The sequence below is a fragment of the Dipteris shenzhenensis genome, chromosome 3 (genome assembly GCF_047967505.1).
Source record: "Dipteris shenzhenensis isolate YYH24624 ecotype China chromosome 3, Dip_SZ_1.0, whole genome shotgun sequence".
In the NCBI taxonomy this organism is placed as follows: domain Eukaryota; kingdom Viridiplantae; phylum Streptophyta; class Polypodiopsida; order Gleicheniales; family Dipteridaceae; genus Dipteris; species Dipteris shenzhenensis.
Window position 1 is genome coordinate 23919233 of NC_141598.1, and position 23246 is coordinate 23942478.

Here is a 23246-nt window from a genome sequence, read left to right on the forward strand (position 1 = left end):
ACTGGTGATGATACTGCACATCCTATTGTGCAGATTGGTAAAATTCCTTTGTCTATGCAGGTTGGGAAAAAGAAATACCTGTCTGATGTATTTCATGTCCCGAATATCACCAAGAACCTGGTTTCTGTTGGTCAAATGGTTGAGCAGGGCCTGCCGGTCAGATTTAACCTCATGGATGCTTTGTTGAGGATATGAAAAATAACGGTCGCTTGATAGAAAAAGGAAAGAAGAAGGGCATGCCTGAATTGATTGCAGTAATGTTGGATGCGGACATGCCTGAATTGATTGCAGCAATGTTTACACATGGGACCGGTGTAGTTGCAAATATTGATATCTGGCATAAACGCATTGGTCATGTTAATGTACAGCGACTTAAATCAATGCAAGCCCAAAATATTATTGCAGGATTGCCTAAATTCAAGGTTGCAGAAATGCATAAGGTATGTGAAGCCTGTCAATTTGGAAAACATGCAAGCAAACCATTTCCTAGACATGTTCAAGAGAGTAAGAAGCCATTGGAATTAATCCACTCTGATGTGTGGACTACTAAAGCTGCATCTATTGGAGGCTATCATTATTTTGTCACTTTTATTGATGACTACAACAGAAAAGTTTGGGTGTACTTTATGAAAAAGAAAAGTGAAGTGTTTGGGCTTTTAAAGCTATGGTTGAAAAAGAAACAGGCCTGCAAATAAATTGCCTAAGGTCAGATGGAGGGGGAGAGTACCTCTCAAATGAGTTTGCAAGGTTCCTACAGGAGCATGGCATAAAGCAGCAATATTCATGCAGTCATACCCCACAGCAAAATGGACTTGCCAAAAGGAAAAGCAGGCATATTGGAGAGGTATCTCGGGCCATGCTAAATGAAAAAGACCTACCAGATTATTATTGGGCTGAAGCAGTTGCTACAACAGTTTACATAATGAATAGGAGTCCGACTACAACAATACATGGCATGACGCCAGAGGAGATGTATACCAGTAGGAAACCAAATATTTCTCATTTGAAAATTTTTGGTTGCATTACCTATGTTCATGTGCTAGATGAGTTGAGGTCCAAGTTGGATCCAAAAGCTGAGAAGTGCATCTTTATTGGTTATCCTCTGAGCAGAAAGGGTATAGATGCTATAACCCTTCTACTCGTAAGTTTACACTGAGCAGAGATGTTGTTTTTTATGAGATGAGCAGCTGGTATAAACCAGTAAATGTGATTGATGATGTAGATGCACAAAATGGTAATGCTGCACAGAATTCAGAGCAGCAATCACAAAATATTAGTGGACCTGTAGTGTCCTCACATACTTCGCCATGGATAGGTAGATTGAGATTAGCAGGATCTCCTCAAAGCAATGTAGATAATGGTATGCAGGTATCACGAAAAGGAAAAGAGAAGGTAGATCAGCCCATGTTTGATGTGAAAGCAGGTCACTCTTATGTGGATGGTGAATCCAGTGGCTCAGAACAGAGCATTGATGATGAGTTGGGTATTCCTTCTGTAAGGAAGACCAAGGCTGTTTTGAGAGCACCAGGAGGTGAGCCTATTTTGCATAGTCTACCAGAGCTAGGTCTCCTGTGGATAGGCTGAAATATGATGGATTTACAGCCATTCACTATGCCTATATGGCCAAAGTCATACAGGAACTAGAACCCACTTCTTTTGAGCAAGCCATGGGAAAAGAAAAATGGGAGAAAGCCATGGATGAAGAAATGGATGCCTTGGAAGCAAATGCTACATGGGAATTGGTGCGTTTGCCTAAAGACAAGAATACAATTGGCTGTAAGTGGGTTTATAAGGTGAAGCACAATGCAGATGGTTCTGTGAACAGATACAAGGTAAGATTAGTTGTCAAGGGGTATGCACAGACATATGGCATTGATTATGAAGAAACATTCAGTCCGGTTGCAAGGATGGCATCTGTAAGTGCAGTCATTGCTATGGCTACATCAAAGGGATGGTCTTTACATCATATGGATGTAAACAATGCCTTCTTGCATGGTGATTTGCAAGAATAGGTCTTTATGGAGCAGCCGCCAGGTTATGTTCATGTTGTTCATCTTGAGTTTGTTTGCAGGTTGAAGAAAGCCTTGTATGGCTTGAAGCAAGCACCTAGAGCATGGTCTGACAAGATAGGACAGTATCTTGTCACTATTGGCTTTCAAATTTCCAAGGCAGATTTCTCACTTTATGTGAGAAAAACAGAGAAAGGTATTATGCTGCTTGTCATTTATGTTGATGATTTGATCATGACAGGTGATAGTGATGAAGATATCCTTCATGTGAAAATGCTATTGAAGCACAAGTTTGAGATGAAGGATTTGGGAGAGCTGCGTTATTTCTTGGGCATTGAGGTGATTAGACCACCAAGTGGGATACGGCTCTTGCAGAGGTAGTATGGATTGGACATGCTATCCAAATATGGAATGACAGGCTGTAAGCCTATTTCAGTTCCTTTGGAGCAGAATGTGAAGCTGAGTGCAGATGCAGGTGAGCTTTTGGAAGACCCTACTATGTACAAGCGCATAGTAGCAAGTTTGATTTATATGAATATTACCAGGCTAGATTTGAGCTATGCTATTGGATTGGTAAGTCAGTTTATGCAGGCTCCAAGGAAACCGCATTTGGATGCGGCTAGACGCATACTCAAGTATGTGAAGTCCACATTGTAGTATGGACTATTTTATGAGACTAGGGTTTAGATACAATTGCATGGATACACTGATGCTGATTGGGCTGGTAGTATTTCTGATAGACGATCTACCAGTGTATATGTGTTCTCTTTTGGGAGTGCTGTAGTCACTTGGAGTAGCAAGAAACAGCCTACAGTTGCCTTGTCGAGCACAAAGGCTGAGTACAGGGGTGCAACAATGGCTGCATGTGAGGTAGCTTGGTTGCATAAGCTGCTTTATGATATGCATCAGTCTACAGATGGGCCTTTTGTCATTTATTGTGACAACATGAGCAGCAAATAACCCAGTCCATCATGCTAGAACAAAGCACATTGAGGTGCATTATCACTATGTGCGGGAGAAGGTTTTACTAGGTCTTATTGATCTAGTTTATGTCAGCACAGAGGATCAGGTAGCTGACATATTCACGAAAGCATTGGGCACAGAGAAGCTGCGCAAGTTCAGAGACCTGCTTGGTGTGCAGGAATTGGGATTGAGCTCGAGGGGGAGTGTTGAGATATTGAGCTCCACTCGTGATATGCTAGGGTGACCGTTGTGCATTTATGTCATCGACTTGTTAGCTGCAGGTGCGGTTGGTACACCACCCATGAATAATAGCTGGATGACAGCTATCCTTATGTACTCTAGTTCGTGGCTCAGTTAGTATGCCACCTTAGTTAGCTGAGTTTGGTTTGAGACCCACATATAGGGTTCTTCTATTTCTTTTGTACTAGAGTTCTTTTGGCTTTCATAACTAAGAAGAGGAAAATTGTTTTCAGCCTCCACCTTTGTGTGTATTCCCCCATTGTGTATGGGCAATTCGATACAGTGGCATAGTAAGATAATGGGAAATGGACTCTATCAGCAGCAGTAGTAGGGACAAAATGTAAAATGCCACTAGAGCTTTGAACTATCAAGACTAGTAAGACCTCTTCAGAAAAGGGAAGAGATTCCCCAACACTCAGGGGGTGTTTGCTTGGTTATCTCTAGGAAGTGTGGTGGCAACATCTGTGTGGCTGTCTTGACCTAGACGATGAACCAATGAGATGTATGGGGTTGGTAGGGGCTCAATATCTAGTACCAAATTGGCTTGGGCTATAGTCTTCTCCTTTGAAGTGTGCTCCACTACTTTGTTTGATCTGATATTTTCCTCCTTAGTCACCGTACACATCAAACCCATTGTTTTAACAGAGGTGGCCAACATGTGAGGCTTGTAAATGTGTTGCAAGACATGTTAGGCAACTTGATTGCAACTTTGATTTTGATCTCTAGCTACTTGGTGACAACCTTGCCGAGGTATTCCTATGCTCCAAGGACCAACTGCTAGTATTCAAGAATTAGGCTTGGCTTTGTTTCTCATCCTGAAGTACCTATGTCATCATTAATCTCATCTCCTAGCAAGTCAGCAGTCTTAGGGAGGGGCCCATTTAGTGTGTATGCTTTGTTGGAATCCACCAAGTGGGCTTATTTAGCAGGCCTGGTAATAGGGACTTGTTTTGGTGAATTGGAAGGAGGCACTTGTGCAAGTGGCTGAGGTGCAATTGGAGTGGAGACTTTAAAAGAAGACTTGGGGAGAGGAAGGGAAAAGTTGAGGAGGTGAAGAACCAATAGGATTCACTAGATGCAAGTGGTAGAGACATACATCTAGAAGTAGAATCAAGAGGCCTGAGAGGAGGAAGAGGACAACGTAGTAATTAGCCAAAGGGCCAGGTTGATTTTCCACAGAAAGAGCACCAAGACGAGGTACATGATGAATAGTCAACTTGTGTTAAATCATACATAGGTCGGGGCCAACAAGCTTAAAATGTGTTTGGCCCTTACTGACTGCTGCTTGGAGCTAAGAATCAAATTCATTTGGAAAACACCCACCAACCGTTGGGTACCTTATCTTCAATATCGAATAAATTATTTAGCAACTAAGGTGCAGAGTATGTTACAAGAGCTCTTATTCAGCTCAATATGCTCAAACAAGAACTAGAAGAAAGGCCAAACTTCAAGATCTAGGGTCTTATCCATGAGACAACCGAGAGAGAGAGAGAGAGAGAGAGAGAGAGAGAGAGAGAGAGAGAGAGAGAGAGAGAGAGAGAGGGTGCTCATCATTTGCCCCATGCTCACCTAAAAATTCTCACCAGAGAAAATCTGTTGTGGAACAATAACCTCTCACATGATATGTCATGTCGAGCACATAAGTCTAATGATAAGATAGGGTCAACTATTGAGTATCTCAAAGGAAGTATTCAAGTGAAATGGGAGAATAGCTTTCAGGGTTGTGGTCAAAGTGCTATGCAAAAGTTGTAGTCATCTTTTAGTTGAGGGTCATGTTCTCATTGCCTTCAGCTAGGTTGCCCATGGAAAGATGGCATGCTAGGGGTGCAATTGCTTTTCTTGCACAATGTAGCCCTCATGTCTTTTTTGAAGTACGGAATTAGGTCCAAACTTTATTATTTACATTGGCTTAGCTAGAAGATGTATAATTCAAGACATCCATGCACTTCTTATAAAAAGCCACTCAACAAATTGACTCTTCTTGGGATATAATTTGGAAAGCCAAATGCACTGAAGTTTTTGAGAAATTTAGGTCTATACAACTCAGGTCATGAAACTCAATTGGTGTGTTATTGTTCACACATCGATGGCTTGTTGGAATCACATCCAAGGAGATTCCACAGTTGTAAAAGCAAGCAAAAAGCTTTCTTCAAAACATGGGGTGGTGAATTCTTTTTCTCTTGTGCTCCTATGGGGATTATTTGGCACCACGAATCTTCCCTTATGGTTTTAATAACTCCACTTACTTGGTGAGTTCTCTTGTATTTTTTCCTACTTAATAGAAGTTTCATTTTTGAAACTAAAAAGAATGTCCCAAATTTTCCTTGTGGTAGCTTGTCAACCATGACTCTAAATGACTTTGGGTGACATAACAACTTTAGTGGTATGAGAAGCTAATCCACACACATATGATACTCACATGTTTGTACACATTTATGGGAAAATCTTTCATTGGATGTTCATGGCTTTGAATGATTATAGGTATTAATGTTTGCAATGACTAACAAAACCTTGGCCAATGACCTTTCTATAATTATGGTCACTTTTGTAATTATATTGAACACCTATATCTAGAAAGTATAAGTTAACATGGAAAATTGCTTAAAAGAGTAACTAGTAGGCGTCAAGACTTGAAATGCCATAACTCATCAAATGATTCCATATGTACATTGAAATTATGCTACTTTGTCATCAAACAATAACATAAAGTCAAATTCTATTGCAAATTTGACCTCTTTAAAATTTCAATTCAACCAAATGTATAAGGTTAGCTTCTTGGCTTAGAGGAGAAGCTCCTTCACTCAAGCATGGTTCATTGGCTTACTCCCACATGTTAGACTAAAGACACCCATATGTTTAGTAACACATAGATTAAAGATGCATGTGAGTAGAGATACTAAATGCCATATCTCAGTAAAGATGATGTTCTAATACCTTTTTAAAATAAATATAGTAGGTCTAATTAGAAGTGCTCAACTTTAGAATGGATGATAATTGTATCACATCAAGAGTGTATATCCTTAATAATTAGGGTCAATATATGTTCTTCATATATATTTTGAGTGTATGTGCACTAACAGTAGTTGACTTGATGTCATTGCTATTATACAAAGCGTAATATAGATAAATTATGCAATCATAACCCTCAAATATTTTGTATCCACTTAGAGTGTGTCCCCATGTTCTCCAAGAAAATCGCGCCAAATGTTAGAACTTGAAATGCCATAACTCACCAAACAATTATACATGTACATTAAACCTATACTAGATAGTAATAAAAATGTGAATTTGTCCTGCTAAAATTGCAACCAAACCTAATGCGTAAGGTCATATTGACTTGGAGGGGGACACCCTTTCACCCACGCATGGTGCATTTCCTTTGCTCCCAAATGTTTGGGCTAAATACACCCCCAACAACATAATAATAACGATGTGTGTGGGTGTATATATAGAATAACACACACAATAATAATGATGCATGTGGGTGTATAGACTAATTGTCATATCTCATGATGAATACATGACTTTAGCATCATCGAATACCTTTTTTTTGAACAATATTAGTTTATGTATAGTAGGTCTAATTAGAATGATGCATGTGGGTGTAGGTATTATATGCCATATGTCATGAACACATGCCTTTTGCATAGTCTAATATCTTTCTTTTAACTACTTAAATTTATATAGCTTAACTTTAGAATGGATGACAATTTATATCATATCAAGGGCGTATATCCTCACTAAGGAGGGAATTTTTAAAAATAAAATAAAACACTGTATGGTAAAATATATGATCTTCATATACATTTTGAGTGTGTGGTATGGGCACTAATGTTAGTTGAGCTGATGCAATTGCTAATATATAAAGCATGGTCATCATTTAGATAGGTTATTGCGACCACATCATGCTTTGGGTATTTTATATCCAGTCAGAGTGCATCCCCATGTAGTCCAAGAGAGTCTAGGGTTCACCTAAATGTGGTTGCTTTTGGAGCAAGCAACTAGTTCAATATGAATTCCCTATGCTCAAGGTGCTCTATAAGCTTGTTCTAGTACCAATGCATGTGCAAATGTAGTGGTGATGTTGCATAGATCGATGTAAAGACTTGAATGGTACCATATGGTGGGAGAGACAAGGGTGTTGATATGCTATCACGTTTGCAGATTAAGGAACTCCAAGAGATTCCAATTCTGAGAGTGGTCAAAGGCACTCACAATTATTGTGAAGGGGGTTGATATTTGTGGTGGTGGTGGCCCCTAAATGCATGGGTTGGAATGGCATGACTGAAAGAGTTGTTTGGCAACTTGCATCGACCATGCTCCCTGTAGATAAGTTGCAAATATCTTTTCTATGGCTTTTAATCAACTGATGAAAGTGACATCGGGACCATGTGGGGCGGTGGAGCAAAGTCGCGATAAAGGACAAAAGAATATGGGGGAGCTTGGGAGTGGGTGGGTGAGGCGAGTAAAAGCCCAAGGAGGGGGATGTGACCTATTGATTGATATTGGGGCAAGTGGATAATAGGATACAAAGGATTTTACCACAATTTTGAAAGCAAGCAAATTTCAAAAGAAGCCCTTATGCAAAACGTGCAGAAGCGTAGCAGAGTTGAAGGAACGTGGAGTATTATGTATTGATGATGCAGCGGCTGATGCCATAAATGCGCGTGTTAAACGCATTTATGGCATCAAGAGGACCTTGCTGGTCGCCAGCTGGGACCCAGAATCGACACATGGCCATTGGCCGAACTCTGCTCTGGAGTCTGCATGGTCGCCACATGGCGGGCCCTCCAGTGGCTCAAAACTTGGTGCTCACGCGTGGCCCTCCAGGCTGGGACCTACAATCTCCACATGGCGTCCCCCCATTAGCGCAGCTGTCCTTCGGAATCCGTCAAAGGGATCACGCCACCGATTGTGTCCAATAATATCGCCCGGTGGGCCCGGGTCTCAGCCAACTCCTCATTCTCGCACGTGATTGTGCTCGTTCTTCTGAATTTACACAAGCTACAAATTATACCTCATTTTCTTTTCACATCCTTTTTTAAATTTCAAGGTACCTTTTATGCCACTCTTTTCATGCATCATCTTGTATCCCTCTTTTCCAAAACACTCTTTTCATTTTCGCTCTCATCTTTAGGATTCCCCTTATTTTTTTTCCCTCGACCTTTACTACACCTTTGCATGATTCCTTTCACATTAAAAGAAACTTCTCATGCCAAAAGCCTCTCTCAAGCCCAACATGGTTAAATGTGGGTATCCTATACCATGTGGGTGACTCTATTTGTCTACATGATTAAACATAAGTCTATATGCCAGAAGCCTCACTCACGAACAACATGGATAAATGTGGGTGGCTTGGTTTATCTACATGAATGTTCAATTGAAATTTTTAATCTTCCATTGCATCAAATATGTAAAACCTTTATGCCTCTTCAACCATACAATTACTATTTCCTTCCTTCTCTTAATGCTCCACCTTTCTTACCTTTCTTAGCTCTGGCTTATTCCCCTCCACCTTCTTTATGGTTGGAATCTCTACCTTAGCATGGGCTCTAGTGGTTTACCACCTTAGGGATATGCCTTATTTGAATTATTGTTGATAATTTAGTACATTTTTAAAGCATAGATATCATATTCACAAACCAAACGGGAATATTACCCACATAAGCACAGCTCAATTAGTGGCACTAAAAGTTCATTGAGCACAAGTTGCAAATGAGAGGGTAATATGCAATCATGGGAGGTACATGATCATCAATCATAGTAGAAAGTATAACATTAATTATGGTTTAACTTATAATGTTCTATGAAGCCCCTTTAACTGTTTTGTAGAAGATGTAATGACATTAATAATGGCTTAAAGTTATAATTTTTATGAAAGTCCTTAAGGGAGAGATCTTGTGCTTTTTGGAAGCGGTGTTATATGTTTTCTAAACACTTTATAATGTAAATGGACCATACATTATAAAACCATGTGATACTAAAATCCATTCCTCTCTGTTTATAGTGTGGAGAGCATTGAAGATTTACACAAGGCATAGTTTGCATAGAGATTTTAAGTTCTAATCTCCCAAAGATTTAAAATTTTGTGCTTGGTTTAATATAGAGTATCTATCTAAAGGAAGTCTCTTTCAACTATTTACATATATGTAATACGAAAGACACAATCTTAATTGAATGTAATAAATGCATATGTATGAAAACATATACACTATTAATATCTCAATTAATGATTTATGTTACATTAAATTTCTAGGATTGAAAATTTGGAAAGGGCAAAAGCACATGATTGTGAAGGATAATATGTCCCTCATGCCAAGATAATGAGAGGTATTCAATAAGGAAGAAATCCAAATGGATGATAAGCAATCAACTTTATGGATTACAAAGCACTAAAATTTTATGAAAGCAACATGTTAAGTAAACTTTTGGTCTTGCAATCAACATTTAAATACAAATCTTTTTGGATTGCTTGATTGAAGCACTTCAACCTTTAAAGGGAATCAATCATATTTTGGATGTTTTGACACATACATTTGTGAAGTGCAATTAGAATTTCCATACAAATTGTTTTTTATTTCTTAATGAAAACGCTTTAATTTTTCAAGGGAAACAATCAACAGTTTGAAAGTGATACACAATAAGAACATATATGTCGCTAGATTACGCATCTCCACTTTCCAAGAATTTGGCATACAATTACTAAATTTAAAATAATGATTAATATTATTGTATATTAAGTGAATTTAATCAAACCTATCAAAGTGTAGGTTGAGACTCAAATAATCAAGAAAAATATGTTGCCTTTAATATCATTGAAAGCATGTTACCAATGAGAATAATAATTGCTACACTCTAATACTTCGCCTATTTAATCTGTCCCCAATATTTCATGGCATAGTTGTCCCTTTTAACTCGGTCTTAACCTCAAATTATGATGTCACCTACATCCAACCTCATGTTTTTGAAGGTTCTCATAACCACTCACTTGTCAAATCAAACTTGACCTCAAATGTCATTTGCATCTTCAACTTTGTGAAGGAACACATATTTCACTGTGCAAACTATACATGCACGTTGTTGTGAGAATGTTACCTATTACACATTACAAGTGGAAATAATCTAGTTACAAGGCAAATAAAAACTCTTGATCAAACAACTATGCCTCATGTATTTTGATTTGAAAGCCTTTCCATATTAATTCTCTTGCTAGGCAAAGGACCTTCTATGAGCTACATTTATTAAGCTACCACATAAGACTCCATGCGATTTTTACAACTACTTGAAACAAACTACTTTAGAACTCATCCAAATCCAGAGTTTAATACTTCAACTTCCTCATACAATCTCATATTGACATAATATTTGTAGTATATGTTGATGCGTTAAACTATACAACCTCACACCATCTTCATTATGAGTCTCTTTTGCCAATATGTGATCTCATATGATTGAGAGAATCTAGGAGCAGATTGAGGAGATGATTGTGGAGCTCAGAGGTCATCAATGATGTCAATGATCATGTAAGAGGTGGCATACTAACTGGCCACGAACTAGAGTACATAAAAATAGCTATCATCCAGCTATTATTCATGGGTGGTGTACCAACCGCATTTGTAGCTAACAAGTCAGTGACATAAATGCACAACAGTCACCCTGGCATATCACGAGTGGAGCTCGATATCTCAACATGCCTTTCAGCCAGTTACTAGTTCATGTATGCATTCATTGCCTAACCCATGAGTGTCAAGTACCCCAGTTCTTTCATTTCCAAGAGGAAAATACCGATGCTGCGCATGCATTGTTGTTGGAAAGTTCACGGCAGGAAAATGTTCCCATGGCAAAGGAAACCCAAGCCATTAAAATGGCAACATTCTTGAGCATTGCCAAGTTCCATACACTCAACAATCACTTGCCACAAGCACAACACCCCACTTAGGAAGCATTGAATTTATACTTTGTGCATGGGTTAAATCGTAAACTAAAACAAGAAGTTTGTGTCCTTAGATATCATAGTGTTGACCTTATCTGTGGGTGTTCTATTCATGATATACATGGCCGTATGTGCCGCTTCAACCCAAAAAATCAATGGCATATTCATCTCATCCATCATGGATCTAGCCATGTCACCAATCACCCTATTTTTTCTTTTTGCAAAATAGAGTTTTGTTGAGGAGTGGTATCTACAAGTGATCCATCTCTTAATGCCTTGACCATATAGAAACTCATCAAATTCATAGGACATATATTCTCCACCATTTTCCATATGAATGCACTTGGTAGAACCCTGATCCTTCTCTTTCTTTTAAATTGGCAAAACACTTGAAAGGCATTACTTTTGGCTTTCAAGAAATAGACCGTGTCATTTGGCTATAATCATCTATAAAAGTGATATAATATCTTGCTCCCCTGGGTGTGGCATGATCAGTTGGTTCAATTCGTCCCCAAATATCTGAGTGAACTATTTCCAAAGGTTACTTGCTCAGTCTCCCCCTCTTTGGAAATGGCAATCTTGTTTGTTTTAAAAATGGACATGTAGGGCATACATGGTTGAAATCTAAATGGCCAAATATGGGTAGCCCTCTCACTAATTCTTTGGTTTGCATCTCCTTCAAGCGTCTATAGTTAATATGACCAATTCTTTGTGCCAAATTTCAGCCTCTTGATCTTGTTTGGGAGCATTATTGGCATACATACCTTGATGTAAATAGGGATTTCTTGCATCAAATGTGAACATCTTCCTCTCTTTTGTCCTTTGGCAAAAATGTTGCCGAACTTGCCATTATGAAACTCTTCCACAAAGCATCCAAACTTATTAAAATTCACTTGGTAGTCTTCATCAGCCATTTGACCAATGGAAGCAAGATTTTTGATGATTGTGGGCACATATAAAACATCTCCTAATGTATTCTCTGTTGGGATATCTCAAGGTGTATGCCTCAGGCACACCTTATGTTTCTATGTGTGAGTGCTAGAGGCACAGTTAGGTGCTCACAAGCACAGTTAGGTGGTGGAAAAGCCACATAGGATGATTGAGTGAATCTAGGAGCAGATTGAGGAGATGATTGTGGAGCTTTGAGGTCATCAGTGATGTCAGTGACCTTGTATGAGGTGCCTACTTAAGGACCTCTTTCTTCTTCATTCTATATGCAAGTACTCTGATTTTGTGTCCACTCTACTCTTTCCTTTTAGTATTCCAACATGGTATCAGAGCCTTACTGGCCACCTTGATCCCTATCCAAGTTTGCCTTGTACCCTAGCTAGCTCTGCCACGTGTCACAACCTCCTTCATCTTCTTCCCCCAACTTCATCTCTTGCAATGACCTGCTGATCTTGAGAGACTCAATCCAGCACATCCATTCATCCATTTCAGCAATGCTTCTGGGAGCTTCCTCCTAACATCAGGTCGAACTCATTGACCGGCGGAATTTGAAGAAGAAGTTGCAGAACTGCCCCGTTTTTCTTTCAACTATCGATTCCTTCTCCAGCTGTAGCTGCTCATCCACCAAACTGTTGGCAAAATGCTCTCATAGGAGCCTGCGCGACTTCATTACGATCCTATCTATGGAGTTTGGAAGCCTATCTTCCAGTAAACAAGCTGCTAGAAGCATAAAATCGTGTTTTTCTGCACGGATTTGACGATTTTCTGCTCGACGATTTGTGTATCCATTTCGCCTGTCTTTTGGGCTGCTACTGGGTGACTTCATGACCTTTCATTTCATGCCAAAGTCCCCTTGAAAGCTTGCTATAGTGGCTCGAATCTGGAGGTCAAAGATTGCTGCAGTTTTCTTCACTTGCTTTACTTGCTTAAGTCAAAGTTTGACTTCAAAGCTGACTGCAGCTTGACTACAGTAAAATTCCAGCTAGTTGCTGCCCGTTGTTCACATGTCTTTGGTTGCTATCGATTTGGACTGAGTATCTCACACATTGATAATTTGCTTTGAGCCATTATTATTCAAACCATAGTAAAAACATAGTCAAAGTTCATTTTTACTTCTTGATCAAGATGCATTCCAAGGATAATGATTTAAGCTTCAAGTTTTCTGGAACATCATTTCATACATGGCAAACTAGGATCAAGTTGGTCCTCGTGAAGAAAAGCTTATGGAATATTGTAAATGAAAAAGAGAAGAATCCTCAGGATCCTACTCAAGCCATTGCATCGGAAGTTCGCAATGACAAGGCAAGAGCCAAAGCAAAGAAAGAAAGTGCAAATCTACTTACAGTTAATGAGCCTCCACAAGATGAGGCATCCTTTGAAGATTATGCATTTTAAATCATCTCTATGTATGCTCCAGATCTCTCTTTTTATGTCAAGGTACTCAGCCTGGATAGTCCTCCAAAATGAATGAAAATAAACTATTGTGTGTTGTGTGTTTTGTAAACACCTCTGGTCACCTTATGATGTAGGCCATGTGTATGTTTTGTTCCATGGTACCTCCTACAGACATTGTGTGCATGTACATGTAGGAGAGATAACCATTGGAAGGTCTGTTTGTATCCCTTTCTGTTTACCTTACACCCAAGGAAACCCTTGCTAGCATGAGAACCTAGCCATAGATTTATCCTTGACCACCATGAGATGGCATGAGAAACTATGAGACTAGATGTATCCTTGACATAGCCTGAGGCATTTCCTTGAGGGGGGGTTTGTTGGGATATCTCAAGGTGTATGCCTCAGGCACACCTTATGTTTCTATGTGTGAGTGCTAGAGGCACAGTTAGGTGCTCACAAGCACAGTTAGGTGGTGGAAAAGCCACATAGGATGATTGAGTGAATCTAGGAGCAGATTGAGGAGATGATTGTGGAGCTTTGAGGTCATCAGTGATGTCAGTGACCTTGTATGAGGTGCCTACTTAAGGACCTCTTTCTTCTTCATTCTATATGCAAGTACTCTGATTTTGTGTCCACTCTACTCTTTCCTTTTAGTATTCCAACATTCTCTACACCATATTTATCCTTCAAGGGAATATCACCACTGTGAGTAATCTTGCACATAGTATGATCTCTTGTAGAAATAAACTCCTCATCGGGCATCTCATCCTTGTGAATGAACCACTCACCATGATGCATCATATGATTCATGGCTCCCAAATCTATGAATCAATCATCACTAAAGGAAGGCTCTTGCATGCTGCTCCTAACACGCTCCATACTAAAGAGGTGATTGCCATATCCATGCTCATGTGCATACTCTCTTCCACCAACATAATTGTTGTACACCCTCTATGTGTGGCACTACACTTGGCATAACAATCTCTCTCAAAGTGCCCATATTTTCCACAAAAGTGACAATTTCCAACTTTTGGAGTATGACTGGCCCTCCCTCTACCACGAGGTGTGGCTCTCCTCCTTCCTCTTTGCACAAACTAATTTCTATCGATAGTGTTTTGAGGGGCATATGAGGTTCTTCCACGGCCTCTTGGGGGTCCACTTCACCCTCTAAAATCTCCTCTTCCACCCCAACAATAAAACAAATTGTCTCTTCCACTACTTGTGGAGGCTTTGAGCCCAAGCTTCACCTCTTATGTCGTGCATAATGCAACCAGCTCCTCAAAATTGTGCATAGTGCCTTGCACGAAAATAGAAGTATCCAACAATTTGTATAGAGGGCCTTTACGAGCAAAAACCTATGAGTAGGTTTATCCAAGCGTGTTTTGTTGAGAGATCACACTCAACATCATGTGATTACATGTGCATAGCACTAACACATATAGAGTGCTATAAAGGAAAGGGTTAGATGCCCTAACCCTAACCCTAAATGGGTATGTATATAATCTACATTTTCAAATAAATCTAGCGTATAATTAGTCATTTGTGGTGTGCTCTCTAGCTGTGCCCTCTCTCCTCATCTCCAGTCTTCTCCTCTCCCCTCTTCATATTTTGTCATCATGGTATCAGAGCATGGTTCTGCCTATCGCTAAGGTGCCATCCTTCTTGTGAGAGTGATTGAGAGTTCTTTCATTCCGTTGATCAAAGATAAGTTTTCGTAGGAGATTTTTGTCCATAGAGAGTTTGCGAGACTCAAGCTATACTGATCTTCACTTGAGAGAGAGAGATAGGGAGTGTTCATCATATTTTGAGAGAGAGCGAGCTTGTGAGAAAGAGAGTCTTTGATTGTTCAGTTTGTTAAGAGCCATATCCTCCTCTACTCAACACTTAAGCAACTAGGGTCTAAGCAAGCCTTCATCCCGAACTGCAAGGCCAAAGAGCCTTACTCACAACAGGTTCCTACAACCATCTACAAGCTCAATTCACTAAGCAAAAGACATATGACTTAGCTCTAAGCTAATCAACAATGACACAAAAGCACCTCTACAGCCCGTCAAAGACCTCTACTTAGCGTCTCAGCTCCAGCCAACAAACTAGCTCTAAGAACGAACCTCCCAGCTCCAAGCTTCAACCGGCGGACGGCCAACTCCTCTACAAACAAAGGTCTACAAACAAAGGCTCCAACATCCACCGATAGCAGTGACTACATCGTGCATGCAAACGACCACCTGGCTACATCCAAGGGCAACTCACGGCTTCCATACATTGATACACTAGTGACCTCTATATTCTACCAATGCCTGTGACACCTTCTGCCAAGCCAAGCATAGCTCCAAAGCTCAAGCCCAAGTAGTGGCTCATAGCAAGCCCTGCTCATGATCCAAATGGCACCCATGCCAACCCAGTCGCCTATGCACGTCTACCCAGCAACTCTCTAGCGACCTTCACGGATGATGACTGAGCAGCCAACCTCAATGCCAGAATCTTGCAGGCGACTATCTCTCTAAAAACGACCTTCAGCATAGCTCCAGGCAACGCTCCATGAGCCGTTGTCCATTAATTGCTCCGCGAATAGCCATGAGTTGCATATCCTACAACAAGGCTCCTCCAACTTGTAGCAAGGCGTGTAGCACCGACTACAACGAGCATGTAACAAATCCATTGAAAGACTTTACGAGCTTCCATAGTGCCATAGCCATCCACAATCAATAGTTGCCTCTAGTGCTCCACTATACCCTTGTCTACTATCTACAAGTTGTCAAGGCATTGCTAGCAACGAGACTCCAAATGGCAACTCAAGTACTCCTTCCTCCAAGGTGCCTTCCGTAACAAACGCAATAACACTATAGCAAAGGTGACCTCCAATGATCTCCTAGAGCTGTAGTTGGGGCCATAGGCAACCAATGAAATGGCGACCCCAAGGGAACGGATGATTCCATAGATTCTGTCAGGTATAGATAGAATCTCCTCGATTCCTTAAAAGATCCTTACCTTCAAGGGTGGCCACGCTCCTGAACAAGGCAATCCCTTAACCCTTTGATTCCTCAAAAGATCCTTACCTCCAAGGGTGGTCACGCTCCTAACATGTGGCAATCCCTTAACCCTTGGAACCTTATCCCAGGGTCATCACTCAACCAAGTCTTGGTCCTGAGAGAGCCATGTGGCACCCTATCCACACTGCCACATCATTAAAGGGTTGGTCAACTACCATGTCATCCTTATCTGCCATGTCATCAATAGACCTGGTCCATGCCAAGTCATCCACACGACACATCAACAAGCCACGTTAGTAGCTGACTGTACTACCATGTCACCACTGATATGTGGCACCGTGCCACCTCACCTACCACATAAGCACTTCCACCTCACTTGCCACCTAATCATTGCCATGTGGTAGTTCCTTGTCAGGCACTCTGACCCCTCTATAAGCACATTGTGCACACTGCATGTACAAACATGTGACACATCAACATCTTGTTCCATTGGCACACCTCTTTACATGACTATAAACATGTGACCCCCTGACTACCACATCATCACTGAGCACATTTGCACTCCTTTTTGCCTTTCCACCTAGATCAAGTCATATCTCTTGATCTAGGAAGAATTTCAGCAAAAAAGCCACCCTTTTTATCATTGTACATGATACTTGATAAAGAACATGGTGGTGTAATGTGCCCCCGACCATGCAAACCATATCCAATGGACACAATACTTTGCATGCACCTCGAGATAGGTGAGATTGATATGAATGCAAGGTATCATGTCATGAGACACTCACACATTTGAATAAGCCACCCCAAAGCATGTTTTTTGACCGTTGTGCATCATACTAGGTGAAAAACATGGTATAATGCATTCCCGACCATGAAAAACATGTTGAATGGGGTCGATACTGTATAGAAATCTCAAGATAGATGGTATTGATTCATATGCAAAGTGTCGTGTCCACTTGACACTGACACATTCAAATAAGACACCCCCGAGTGTGTGTTTTGACCATTGTGCATGATACTTAATGAAAAACATGGTATAATGCATCCCCGATCATGCAAACTATATCTAATAGGCACAATACTTTGCATGTGTCTCAAGATAAGTGATTGACTTGTGCGAAAAGTATCATTCCCATAGAATACTCACACATTTGAATAAGACACCCGATGGCATATTTTTTTACCATTATGCATGATACTTGGTGAGAAACATGGTGTAATGCATCCCCCACCATGAAAATCATGTTTGATGAGCAGGATACTTTGCACACGGTTAAAGATAGAATGTATTGACGTGTGTGCAAAGTATCATGCCCATTGTATACTCATGCATTCGATTAAGACACCCTGGAGCATGTTTTCTAACTGGTGTGCATGATGCTTTGCATGCATCTCAAGATAGGTGAGATTGACATGCATGAAAATGATTGTGCCTATCAGATACTCACACCTTTGAATAAGACATCCTAGAGCATTTTTTTTGAACAATGCGCATGATACTTGGTGAAAAGCATGGTGTAATACGTCCCCAACCATCCAAACCGTATTCTATGGGCTTGATACTCTGCACACACCTCAAGATAGATGGGATTGACACACATAGGAAGTATCATGTCCATCAGAAACTTAAACCTGGTATAACTGCTCTCTTGGTTGGCTACCTCCCTGCTCCTCACCTCTCCTTCCCCTCCTTCACATCCATCCTCTCCTAGCCTCCTACCACAGCATCCTTCCCTGGTCCCCTCTTAGACCCTCTCCACCTCCTCCTCCCTCCTCTTAGCCATGTCCCCTCTTAGCCTCTCCTCGCTTCCTCCCTCTGCCCTTCCCTCGTTACTTGCCCCCTCCACTCTTCAGCCCCTCTCCGTCCCCTCTCCCATTACTTGCCCCCTCGCCTTCTCTCAGCCCCTCTCCCCTACTACCTGCTCCCTCCTCCCCTCTCTGATCCCTGTCAACCCCCTCCCCACCTCCTTTCCCCCCCCTCAGCCCTTCCCCCGCCTCCTCCCTCCTCATCCTCCCTCGCCTTTTCTCTACCCATACCCACCTCCTTCCCTACTCCCTGCCTCCTTCCCTCCTTAACTTTCCCTCACTCATCCCCTCCTCCCCTCAGCCTCTCCCCTCCCCCTCTATCTACCCCTCCTTCTATCCTTCTAGCCCCTTCCTTTCCTTGAAGTAGGAGTAGGTTCGCTAGATGAAGCTTTTATCCATGTTGTGCAGTCTCAACGGTGACTCACATGTCGTGGGGATCTTGAAGGAATGTCGATGGAGCCTCCACTCCAAGCTACTCCTTGTGAGAGAAATTCAAAGCACGAGACATCCGCATGTGTCACTCAAGTGGCTCTTGGATTGTTGCAATGTGTTTCCATGAGAGAAAGAGGGAAGGGGGAGAAGGGAGAGGAGAGGGAGAAGGGGAGAAATGAGGGGAGAAGGGAGGGAGAAGGGGGAAGAGGGAAGGGAAGAGTGTAGGGGGATGGAGTGGCAAACACAAAGGCACTACAAGGGAAACAAGAGAACACCCAAAGACACTCTTGGAAGAGAAGAGGGAGCTTCTATTCAAAACTTGTGCGTATAACAATGAAGACCAAAGTCAACCATTTGGCCTTTTATGCATGTCACCTTTTCAAGGGAGGGCCAATCCTAATCTCTTTAAACCACTCTCCCTTATCATTCTTTTACCATCCTCTTGGGCCCATCTAGCTCCAAGAGATGATCCTGGCTCTATGAACTTGCCACTGTCCATCAAATCACCACTAACCAGTGGTGGCATATTGTTAACCAATTGGCTAACATGCCCCCCTTCCTAATAATCTCAATCCAATCCTATGGATTGTGTAACATTTATGGTTGGAGTGTTGTCAATGAAGATAATACAAAATAGTCTTTTGTTTGGGTGAATCTTCTTTTGGTCCATTGCAGTAGAGGGATGTAGTGGCTCCTTGTTATGGAATGATTGTTAGAAGTGTGGATGAGTGATTCTTCTGGAACTAGCATCTCAGGGTTTGAGTGAGCTGAGTTGAGTACTTGTGACCATTCAAATAAGGAATAAGGAAAAGGAAAATAAAAATCTAAGGGGTAAGTTAGGGGATTGATGTAAGATCCTAGTGGTGTTAGTGTTAGCAGAGTAGGTAAAGTGCATTTTCATGCTCCTCTTAAGTCCCATATTATTGATTTGAGTGGGACTTCTAACGGAGACCATATTGTTGACATGCCAGGTTTGAATGTTCGGAGTTGTGCATGACATTTTTTCTTCCATTTTATGGATTATATTTCATTGAGGGCTTTGCTTGGAAGTATTTGAGCCCAATAAGGTTGTGGCACCATCTGGAGCTTTGTTTGTCTGAGTCATCAAATCAAGAGGACTCCAATATACACCATACAAACTCCTAAATGAGGATTATGGTTAAAGAGGTTTATAGAAGGGTGATTCTACGGAAGGCTTCTAAGCTAGAAATGAAAGCTAGAAATGAAAGAAAAGAAAAATAAAGAAAAGAGGATGAGTAGAAGTTAGATAGTTCATGGTGAAGGAATGCGAAAAAAACTTTGAGGGTCACAAGAAACTCATCCAAACCCATATTGGTGTAATTACCTTCACCCTGGAATTCAATTCATCCTTGAGTGCTACTTATGGGGAACCACTTGTCATTCCATGTGTGAACTCAAATTTGACCCTGATGACTTAGGCATAAGTTAGTGCCATGTTGTGTTTTGGCTCCATTGATGGGATTTGTTGTTGATGTTGATTGGTGTATTGACGTTCTGTGGTGTTTGTAACTTATCTTCCTACTGACCAAGGAGCCCTTGGGTTGATGTAGTTGTAATTTGCTGAGTGTGCCATGCTAAGGCCCTGAAGAGGACTGCCTGCCTATTTTCACCTAGTCCTATTTCCACCTAGGACTTCCACATGTTATAAATTTATTGCTCTTTATGGACACACCATTTCAAGAATTCAAAGCCATGGTAGAAAACCAGACAGGAAGAAAGATCAAAGTCATGAGATCAGATAGAGGAGGTGAATTCATGTCTTCAACATTCATGAACTTTTGCAGAAGTCATGGCATTTGAAGACAATTCACATGTGCAGATACTCCTCAGCAAAATGCAACAGCTGAAAGGAAGAATGGAACTTTAGCAGACAGTGCTAGAGCAATGCTTAGTGAGAAGAATCTTCCAAATCAGTATTGGGTAGAAGCAATAGCCACTGCAAACTATTTGCTTAATCACCAAATTGATACAAGGTATGACACCTTATGAAGCATTCACTGGACATAAGCCATACATTGGGCATCTCTGCATATTTGGTTGCATATCGTATGCCCACATACATGATGATCATTGGAGAAAATTGGATGCAAAGTCACACAAATGCATCATGGTTGGCTACAGTGAAGAAAGCAAAACATACAAGTTGTATGATCCCATCAACTGCAAGGTTATTATCTCTAGAGATGTAATGTTTGATCAGGAATAAGAATTGAAAACCTCAAATACACAGGAGATAGACGCACCAATTTCACAGTCATCTACGTAAATGGTTGATGAAGAAGAGCAAGAATTGCCAGCAACACCCCAAGTAGAGCCACAGCAGCTCAGACGGTCTACCAGGGCCAATGTACTTCGAAGATGTAGTAGACAAGCTAGAATGGCAAACTGCTATGAATGAAGAAATGGATGCTTTGTACAAGAACAATACTTGGGAATTATGCAATCTTCCACCAGGAAAGAAGGCCATAGCAAACAAATGGGTATACAAAGTGAAGTACAATCCAGATGGAAGTATTCAAAGATAAAAAGCTAGACTAGTTGCAAAAGGATTTGCACAACAATATGGTCAAGACTATGATGAGACTTATGCTACAGTAGCAAAGATGGATTCCATATGGTTCTTGATATCACTAGTGACACTCAGCAGATGGAATGTGTACCAGCTCGATGTTAAGAATGCATTTCTCATAATGGTTATCTAGATGAGGAAGTCTACATGCAACAACCAGCAGGTTATGTTGAACCAGGAAAGAAAATAAGGTTTGCCATCTCAAGAAAAGTCTCTATGGCTTAAAGCAAGCACCTAGAAGTTTGGTACATCAGAATCGACAAGTATTTTGCTGATCTGGGATACATGAAGTCCAATGCAGATCATACTATCTACTACAAAGTTCAAGGGGAAGACATTACTCTTACACTTTTGTATGTAGATGATCTGATTGTGACAGGAAGCAAGGATAGCTTCATCAAGAAAACTAAAACAAGACTTATATGCAGAGTTCGACATGAAAGATCTTGGACTTATGCACTATTGTCTTGGTATTGAGTTCTGGAGAGATTCAGATAGCACGTTCATGAGTCAGCTTAAGTATGTTGACAGTCTCCTGAAGAAGTCTCATATGGCAGATTGCAAGATTGCAACCACTCCCATGGAATAGAGTTTGAAACTTACTAAAGGTTTAGAAAAACCTACAGTCAATGATAGGTACTATAGGCAGCTCATCAGATCTCTTACATATCTAACTATCACACGACCAAATATTTGTTATGCAGTAAGCTCACTTCCACAGTTTATGCCAAATCCACAGTCTCACTGGAATGCAACCAGAAGAGTCTTGAGATACATCAGAGATACAAGACAGTTGGGGATAGAATACCGAGGAAGTCATCCAAGGTTTCATGGATACTGTGACAATGACTGTGTTGGAGACCGACACAAGGATATGCATTTTGCCTTGGTCAAGGTGCTATATCATGATTGTCACCAACTGTTGCTTTGTCTTCAATTGAAGAAGAATATAGGGCACTCACTATAGGTGCATGTGAGCCCATATGGCCCAGAAGACTATTGTCAGAAACAAATTACTTTGATGAGTCAAAGCCAACAATAATATACTATGATAATCAATCGGCTCAAAAGCATTGGCCAAGAATCTAGTATATCACTCCAAGACAAAGCACATTGATGTCACAGAGCGCTTCATCAGAGAAAGAGTACTTCATCAGAGAAAGAGTGTTACTTGGCAACATCACACTGCAGCATTGTGAAAGCAAAAAGAATGTTGCAGATATCTTTACCAAACCACTCAGTAAAGAGCTTTCTGAGAAACACTGACTAGCTCTTGCTTTGACGCAGAGGAAGGAAATTCCCATTAAAGGGGTGTGATGGAATGTAATGCTCAGTCCTTCTTCAATTCCCCAGAATCACCATCTTAAGGGAAGGCCTACTTCATGATATTGATCTTGAGGGAAGGTGTTGAGAGTTCATGCTCAACATCATGTGATCATGTATGCATAGCACCATCATGTGATCATGTGTGCATAGCACCATCATGTGATCATATGTGCATAGCAATAACCCAATAGAGTTCTATAAAGGAAAGGGTTAGATGCCTTAACCCTAACCCTAAATGGGTATGTATATATTCTACATTTTCAACCAAAACTAGTGTACAGTTAGTCATTTGTGGTGTGCTCTTTAGCTGTGCCTCTTTCCTCATCTCCACTCTTCTCCTCTCCCCTCTTCATATTTTGTCAGTACATTTTCTGAATGTATCCATTAGATGAGGAAAAGTGAACCTTTTTTCCACTCGCAAACTCTCAAAGTACTTCTTAAATATTGCATTAATGTCCTCATGTGTGTACCCTACCATCAAGAAGCCCAATTGAACTATCTTGAAAATGCCGCTTGCTACAAGAAGATAAAGGTATGCAAACAAGTATCTGTTTTTGTTCTTAGATCCACAATTATCTAGCTATAGTAGTAGGTTCTCTGGTAGCTTTCAG